A 9,079-nucleotide genomic window follows, 5' to 3' on the forward strand; every position below is an offset into this window, starting at 1 on the left:
GGTAGGGCAAAGGGGCGGGTTTGAGGCGCTCCGGTCGACCGCGCCTCCGTGGCTCCCGGTGGGTTTGGGCAGCGGGCAGGTGCCGGGCAAGTTGGGCGCTCAAGATTCGCTGCGCCTAGGCCCGCAGGAGGTTCAGAGGCCCCCGGGCCGCGGGGATCGGGAGGCGGCGGGCCCCGAAGACCGACACCTCCGGGGTCGCGCGGCCCTGAGCAGCGAACGGGATGAGGGCGGCGGGGGAGGCCCCGCTCAGCCAGCGCGGCCGGGTCTGGAGTGGCCGGGGGTGGGAGGGCGCCGAGACCTCCGCACCCCTCAGCCCACCCCCCAGGCCCCGCGCGCACGCACGCACGCCCTCCCGGTCACTGGGGGGTCCTGGAAGCCCATCGGGCCCCCGGGCCCGGCCAGGCGGTTGCTGGTCTGGTGTTGGCGGTGTTCGGGGGCCTGGCCGGCGTCAGCAGGCTGGAGTGCGGTCGCGGGTCGTGCGGCTCAAGTACAGCACGGCCCCCCGAGGAGAGGGGCGGCCCGTTGGCCCGACCTGCAGGTCAGAGCGAAAGGGAGGCGAAGCGCAAGGCTCTTAGGGCGCCCCGCGGCGGCCGCGTCCGTCTCCGGCCCTACCGGCCTGAAGGCGCCCGATCTCGTCTGATCTCGGAAGCTAAGCAGAGTCGGGCCTGTTTAGTATCTTGGATGGGAGACCACCTGGGAATTCTGGGTGCTGGAGGCTTTTTTGCCTACCAGAAGAAGTCCTTTAGCCCCCGCCCCGCGTCCCAATTCTTGGACCCACACCCCCCTCGCCCCCCCCCCCGCCACCCCCGCAGCCCCAGCCCCTCCCGGGGCGGGGGGAGTGAGTGGGTGGCCGGGGCCCCGACTCCCGCTGCAGACCTGGGTTGCCTCCCCGCGGCCCGCGAGCCCCTCCGCATTCGCATTCGGCTTTCAGGAAACCAGACGACCGGCCGTCCCGTCTCCCTCTGGGGCTCCTTTGGCTTGCCTCAGGCAATCCCGGGGCTTGCACCGACTCCAGCCAGAGCCCCAGCCCCCGCCCCAACCCCAGCCTCGCAGGCGATCGCGCATGCGAATGCGAGCGCGCGCACAGATCCATGTGCCCAAACGGGGCATCTAGCTTGTTGGCTTGTACTGGGGGTGGATCTATGCCTGGGAGTGGGACTGCTGAACCATAGGCTACTTCTACTTTTAGTTCCTTCGCGAACCTCCATACTCTTTTCCATCCCGGCTGTACCAACTCCCATTCCTACTCAGCGTGGAGGAGAGTTCCCTTTGCTCCCACAGCTTCTCCAGCATCTGCTATGGACAGACATTGCAATGAGGCCCAATCGGACTCGGGCGAAGTGGTCCCTCCTTGGCGTTTGGAGTTGAGTCTCTCCAATCATTAGTGACGTGGAGCAAGATGACCGTTTGGAAATGCAGATGCAATTCTGTCACCATCCTGCTCCAACGGCTCTTGTATTTTCCCATCATATTGAAGATACGACCAATTCCCTTCATGCCTGCTCCTCACGTTCTTCTCGGATGTCTTTTCCCTGGAATGCCCTCTGCACTCTTTGGCTTCCATCCCATAGGGCATTTTCATTTCTTGAACGTCCTAAGTTTCCCTGGTCACCTAGACTTCCAGGATGCTGTTTTCCCTGCCTGAAATTCTTCCTGCATCTCAACCCTGGTTTACGTAGGTTCAACCTATGGACCTCAACGCAATGGTTACTCTGAAAAGCCTTCCCTGACACCCAGGTTTTGGTGAGGGTAGAGGCCCCTCGACAAGTTCTCAAAGGATCTGCCTGTGATGTATCATTAGATTCGTCTCAGTGAAAGCAGGAACTCTGTGTCTGCTTCTCTCCGCCTTCTAGTTCCAGAAACTTATTACATGCCTCCCAGCTCATCGTAGGTGCTCAGGATTTACTTAGTGTGTGAAAGACAGAAAAGTTCTTGGAAGCCTCAAGGTGTCACTTGGCTCGGCACTTTTGATCTCTTTGTATATTTGGCGATTCCATTCTTTCCTTTCCTGGGTTCATGTGTACGCTATATTCAAGGCACAATCTAAGGCATTAAGACATATCCATCAGTATGGGTTCTTGCTTTCAAGGAACTCGTACAGCAGATTTCTACAGTTTAGGGCTTTTCAAATGCTCTAGAAGAATGTGAACGTTCAGTGTGATCCATTTTCATTTCCAAGAAAGGTCGTTTGACTTCCATAGCAAAGGTGGAGACCTTCCGACGTGTAGTCCAATACTTAGACCTTGACCATGTCAGGCAAGTCTTGTGGTTCCTTCTGGAGGTGTGTGGCTCTTGCAGAAACGTGAAGATCTTCCATCGTCCTCGGACTTTGGTGTCATTTGCAATCATCAAGAAAGCTTCCAGGTATAGGTTCCAGACCACCACCGCACACACTCAGTAGCCAATGGAGTGGATTCCAGGAATATGCGTTGTTAACCAGCATCACCGTTGATATTGTTGCTGCACGCTCTATGCAGTGGCCAGGGCCTGGATTGTCCACTGGGTCTCATGTGGAATGGAAAGAAGGGCTTCCCCCACCCCCCACCCCACCCCCCACTGTTGACAGCCTTGTGACTAGAAACGGGCCCCGAAACAAGAATCAGACAAACCAGATAAGCCCAGATGGTAGTCCATGAGATGAAGGAACTAAGCAGCTGGTTGGGATGGCGCCAAGGGGAAAGGTTGCTCTTTTTGTCTCCCGCTCTACTCCTTTCTTCCTGGACGCCTTAGGGGTTCATCATGGAGATTTGAAATAAAGTTCACCAAAGTCATATGTGTTGAATCAAGATTTTGCATTTCACCATCTCTCAAAAACGAAGAGTGCTTAACCTGCACAGGTTTCTTTCAAAAAAGTCAATTGCTTTTCAGTTCTGGGGGTTCTCTCTTGCCTTGTTCAAGTAGCCTTAAGAGTAAAAATCAACGAAAACTAAAGAAAGATTCCAAGATACCAACAAAGGACACCTTCTGTTTCTTCAATCATCTTTCCACTTAGTAGCACACGAGCTCTTTTCTTTGTATTTTGCCTAGGGAATTCGCAATGTGCTGGTTCAGATGGCAAGGCATCCGCCCGCAGGAGACTCGGGTTTGATCCCTGGGTCGGGAAGATCCCCTGGAGAAGGTAATGGCAACCCACTCCAGTATTCTCGCCTGGGAAATGCCACGGACAGAGGAGCCTGATGGGCCGCACTCCATGGGGCCTATAAAAGTTGGGCTCAACCCAGCAACTATGAACAGAAGAATTTCCAAAGACCACACTCGTGTGTGTGTGTGTGTGTGTGTGTCTGTATCTCCCTCTCGCCGTCTTGGAGTCTGTCTCGGAAGCTTCATGGACTTCTGCCTCTGTCTCTCCCGACAGCCGTCTGCCGGGCCGTTGGTCTGGCCCCGGCCTCTCCCAGGGGCTATGGCTCTGGCTGAGGAGCTCGCGCAGGCCAGCTGTCTCCCATGGCGTGGGTGCGTGCGAGTGTGTGTGTCTGTCTGTGTGCCTGCCTGTGGTTCGTCTGCTCTCTCAGGAAGGTCGGGTGCTTGGCGGGCGGCGTGGGGACAAGGAAGGGGGGGGGGCCACGGTAGGGCAAAGGGGCGGGTTTGAGGCGCTCCGGTCGACCGCGCCTCCGTGGCTCCCGGTGGGTTTGGGCAGCGGGCAGGTGCCGGGCAAGTTGGGCGCTCAAGATTCGCTGCGCCTAGGCCCGCAGGAGGTTCAGAGGCCCCCGGGCCGCGGGGATCGGGAGGCGGCGGGCCCCGAAGACCGACACCTCCGGGGTCGCGCGGCCCTGAGCAGCGAACGGGATGGGGGGGAGGCCCCGCTCAGCCAGCGCGGCCGGGTCTGGAGTGGCCGGGGGTGGGAGGGCGCCGAGACCTCCGCACCCCTCAGCCCACCCCCCAGGCCCCGCGCGCACGCACGCACGCCCTCCCGGTCACTGGGGGGTCCTGGAAGCCCATCGGGCCCCCGGGCCCGGCCAGGCGGTTGCTGGTCTGGTGTTGGCGGTGTTCGGGGGCCGGGCCGGCGTCAGCAGGCTGGAGTGCGGTCGCGGGTCGTGCGGCTCAAGTACAGCAAGGCCCCCGAGGAGAGGGGCGGCCCGTTGGCCCGACCTGCAGGTCAGAGCGAAAGGGAGGCGAAGCGCAAGGCTCTTAGGGCGCCCCGCGGCGGCCGCGTCCGTCTCCTGCCGTATCGGCCTGAAGGCGCCCGATCTCGTCTGATCTCGGAAGCTAAGCAGGGTCGGGCCTGTTTAGTATCTTGGATGGGAGACCACCTGGGAATTCAAGGTGCTGGAGGCTTTTTTGCCTACCAGAAGAGGTCCTTTAGCCCCCGCCCCGCGTCCCAATTCTTGGACCCACACCCCCCTCGCCCCCCCCCGCCACCCCCGCAGCCCCAGCCCCTCCCGGGGCGGGGGGAGTGAGTGGGTGGCCGGGGCCCCGACTCCCGCTGCAGACCTGGGTTGCCTCCCCGCGGCCCGCGAGCCCCTCCGCATTCGCATTCGGCTTTCAGGAAACCAGACGACCGGCCGTCCCGTCTCCCTCTGGGGCTCCTTTGGCTTGCCTCAGGCAATCCCGGGGCTTGCACCGACTCCAGCCAGAGCCCCAGCCCCCGCCCCACCCCCAGCCTCGCAGGCGATCGCGCATGCGCTTGCGAGCGCGCGCACAGATCCATGTGCCCAAACGGGGCATCTAGCTTGTTGGCTTGTACTGGGGGTGGATCTATGCCTGGGAGTGGGACTGCTGAACCATAGGCTACTTCTACTTTTAGTTCCTTCGCGAACCTCCATACTCTTTTCCATCCCGGCTGTACCAACTCCCATTCCTACTCAGCGTGGAGGAGAGTTCCCTTTGCTCCACAGCTTCTCCAGCATCTGCTATGGACAGACATTGCAATGAGGCCCAATCGGACTCAGGCGAAGTGGTCCCTCCTTGGCGTTTGGAGTTGAGTCTCTCCAATCATTAGTGATGTGGAGCAAGATGACCGTTTGGAAATGCAGATGCAATTCTGTCACCATCCTGCTCCAAAGGCTCTTGTATTTTCCCACCATATTGAAAATATGACCAATTCCCTTCATGCTTGCTCCTCACGTTCTTCTCGGATGTCTTTTCCCTGGAGATTATTTAGTATAGCTGATCTGGAACCCTTGTTTTTTAATTCTCAGCATTACTGTTCTTTGCTCGCTTTTACTTATATTTGTTTTTTAAATGGTTAAATATTGCAGTGTATAGGGTAAAAAAACAAACAAAAACTCTCTCTTCCAACAGACTTCCCTCCCACTCTTCCATGTTGTCCAACTTTTTAGGGGAAACCACTATTGATAGTTGGGCTTCTCTGGTGGCTCAACCGGTAAAGAACCCACCTGCTGATGCAGGAAACATAAAGAGACGTGGGTTTAATCCCTGGGATGGGAAGATTCCCTGGAGGAGGGCATGGCGACCCACTCTAATATTCTTGCCTGGAAAATTCCACGGACAGAGGAGCCTGGAGGCCTACAATCTGTGGAGTTGCAAAGAGTCAGACAAGACTGAGCACTTGTGCACTCACTATTATCAGTTTGCTGTATACATATGCAAATTCCATGTGTGTGTCTAAGTACTGATACATTCATTCACATACATATGGGTATATACACGGTCCAAGATTTTTTTTATTTGTATTATATTTAATTTTTATTGAATTATAATTGACATACAATATAATGTTAGTTTCAGGTGTACAACATAGTGATTTGACAGTTTTTTAATTTTAATTTTTTTTTATTGAAGGATTTTGCTTGACAGAATTTTGTTGTTTTCTATCAAACCTCAACATGAATCAGCCATAGGTATGCATATATCCCCTCCCTTTGGAAACTCCCTCCCCTCTCTCTCGGAGAAGGCGATGGCACCCCACTCCAGTACTCTTGCCTGGAGAATCCCATGGACGGAGGAGCCTGGTAGGCTGCAGTCCGTGGGGTCGCGAAGAGTCGAACACGACTGAGCGACTTCACTTTCACTTTTCACTTTCATGCATTGGAGAAGGAAATGGCAACCCACTCCAGTGTTCTTGCCTGGAGAATCCCAGGGACCGGGGAGCCTGTTGGGCTGCCGTCTATGGGGTCGCACAGAGTCGGACACGACTGAAGTGACTTGGCAGCCCCTCTCTCTCCCCACCCCACTCCTCTAGGTTGATACAGTGCCCCTGTGTGAGTTTCCTGAGCCATGCAGCAAATTCCCATTGCCTATCTATTTTACATATGGCAGGCTAAGATTTTTGAAAATAGTTTTACTCCAAACTAGAACCTAACTAAACCAAACTAAAAATGGCAGGGGGGGGGGGGTGATAAAATGGGAGTTCTGAACAACAAAATAAATATCATTTCTAATAGAAATTGTTATTTCTCTTATCATTGCTCATCTAGAAATAATCATGAAATTTTTAAACATTTTTATTTATTTGACTGCACTGGGTCTTAGTTGTGCCATGTGGGTTCTTTAGCTGCAGCATGCAAACTCTTGCGGCATGTGGGATCTAGTTTCCTGAACGCAGATCGAACCCAGCCCCCTGCATTGGGAACACAGACTGAGCCACTGGGCCACCAGGGAATTCCCTAGAAATTCTCATAAAATTTGACAAAAGCTCTTCAGGCTTCCCAGGTGGAGCCAGTGTTAAAGAACTCACCTGCTGGGACTTCCCTGGTGGTCCAGGGGCTAAGACTCCATGCTCCCAATGCAGGGGGCCTGGGTTTGATTTCTGGTCAGGGAACTAGATCCCACATGCTTCAACTAAGGGTTCACATGCTTCAACAAAATTGCAACCAAATAAATTAAAAAAAGAAAACTCACTTGCTAATGCAGGTGATATAAAGGACACTGGGTTCGATCCGTGGGTCATGAAGATCCCTTGGAGGAGGTCATGGCAACCTACTCCAGTATTCTTGCCTGGAGAATCCCACAGACAGAGGAGCCTGGCCAGCTATAGTCCATGGGGTCTCCAAGAGTCGCACATGACTCGGTGACTAACACACATGAAGGGGTCCTCAGTGCTATGCATGGTGGGTAGGGTGGAATTTATTCTTTGGAACAGTCTGTTATCTCTTGCTTCATAGGATTAGTTTGGTATTTTAGAAAGATCATTCTGGGACCAGAATAGAGGATGGATTAGAGACAGTGAAACCAGCTGAGGGGTTACTGCAATGTGCCAGGCAAAGGGGGGTGAGTGTGTGAACTGAGAACGTGGAGCTGGATGTGCACAAGTCAAAGGAGAAAAGGGGTCTGGATGAAGAGACCTCGGAGGAAGACTCACAGAACCTGAAAACCAGTTGGATATGGAGGTGAAGGGGAGCTGGTAGACACTCTTCCTTCTCATCTCCTAAATCTTTAAAAAATGTTTATTAATTTATTTGACTGTGCTGGGTCTTAGTTGCAGCACACAAGGTCTTTAGTTGCAGTATGTGGGATTGAATTTCCTGGCCAGTGATAGAACCTGGGCCCCAGCCCTGGGAGCAAAGAGTCTTAGCCACTGGACCACCAGGGAAGTCCCTAAGATCTTTCTTTCTAAGCAGGAACTTTGTATCTCTTGCCAACTCTGGCCAGGTAACTGGGGCTCAATTAAAGTTTTCTTTATTTTTGTTCTAAATGTATTTCAGTTTTTTTCAATTAAAATTTTTGAAGAAATCCTTCATTTTTTTTTTATCCACTATACAATCCTAAGCAATTCCTGTTCATGTTTTGATTACCAAAATTTTAATGCTTTTTTTCCCTTCAAAGTATGATTTCAACTAATACAATAGTTCTTATTACTCACCCGGTCATTCAAAAGCTGATGGTTTAGGGGTGTCCATGTACTCATCTTTGTCTGCATTTTGGGACCATTTGTGTTTTTTGGAGGTGGAAATGCCATCATGAAATAACTGAATATTCTTCTGTAAGAAAAACTATGTCTTCAGAAGAAATGAATCATACAATCTTCAGAATACTAAAAATACTAATACCATATAATCTTTTTCAGTACACTGGGACAGGGACTAGCGGGAGAGTGACATTTACTGGGAGTATTTTATATGTCAGGCACTTAACAGGTTTGTTCAGTTAAACCCATAACAATATGGTAAGGTGGTGGGTTTTAGCTTATTTTACAGATGAAGAAAATGAGGCTCACTTTGCTTTGCCCAGAGTTATACAGACAGTAGGTGGTGAAACAGAGAATCAGACCCAGGTCTGTTTAACTCTGTTTGATTTTCATTGGACCAAGCGGGAAAAATCAGAATCACTCTTAGCTAAGAACATACCATATTGGTCAGAAAGAAGTATTTATAAAATCACTGTGCAATCTGATCTACTCCATTTTGTCCCTTGTGACCTCCTTCTTCCTCTGTTAACTTTCTGACATCTAGCTAACAAGGGCTCTAGCTTGCTACCATGTTTAAGAAGTAGAATAGTACAATGGACAAGGCCAAGAATTTATATATGGACAGATTTGGGTTTATTGAGAAAAATACACTGGGGAAAATATACAGTACACCCAGTACTGTATATGTCTGCCTTCATTTTTGTGGCCTCACGGCATGTGGGATCTCAGTTCTCCCACCGGAGATGAACTCACATCCCTTGTATTGGAAATGTTGAGTCTTAACCATGACTGCTGTTGTTCAGTCACTAAGTTGTGCCCAGCTCTTTGCAACTCCATGGACTGAAGTACACCAGGCTTCCCTGTCCTTCACTATCTCCAAGTTTGCTCAGACTCATGTCCATTGAGTTCGTGATGCCATCCAACCATCTCATCCTCTTTTGCCTCCCTTCTCCTCCTGCCTTCAATCTTTGCCAGCATCGGGGTCTTTTCCAAGGAGTCAGCTCTTTGCATCAGGTGGCCAAAGTTCTGGAGCTTCAGCTGCAGCATCAGTCCTCCCAATGAATATTCAGGGTTGATTTCCTTTAGGATGGACTCATTTGATCTCCTTGCTGTCCAAGGGAGTCTCAAAGGTCTTCTCCAGTACCACAATTAAAAGGCATCGATTCTTCAATGCTCAACCTTCTTTATGATCCAATTCTAACCATTGGACAGCCAGGGAAGTCCCTATGTATGTCTTCATTGGATTAAAGCACTCTAATTTCCACGAGGGATTAC

The 9,079-nt window shown here is 52.1% G+C and overlaps 2 pseudogenes; both read left to right on the plus strand.

The window, feature by feature from the left end:
* Positions 1-598: 598 nt before the first annotated feature.
* On the plus strand, positions 599-718 carry LOC129640818 (uncharacterized; annotated as a pseudogene).
* Positions 719-4,152: 3,434 nt separating this feature from the next.
* Positions 4,153-4,272, plus strand: LOC129640822 (uncharacterized; annotated as a pseudogene).
* The last annotated feature ends 4,807 nt before the right edge of the window (positions 4,273-9,079 follow it).

Source organism: Bubalus kerabau, unplaced genomic scaffold, assembly GCF_029407905.1.
Source record: "Bubalus kerabau isolate K-KA32 ecotype Philippines breed swamp buffalo unplaced genomic scaffold, PCC_UOA_SB_1v2 scaffold_40, whole genome shotgun sequence".
In the NCBI taxonomy this organism is placed as follows: Eukaryota; Metazoa; Chordata; class Mammalia; order Artiodactyla; family Bovidae; genus Bubalus; species Bubalus kerabau.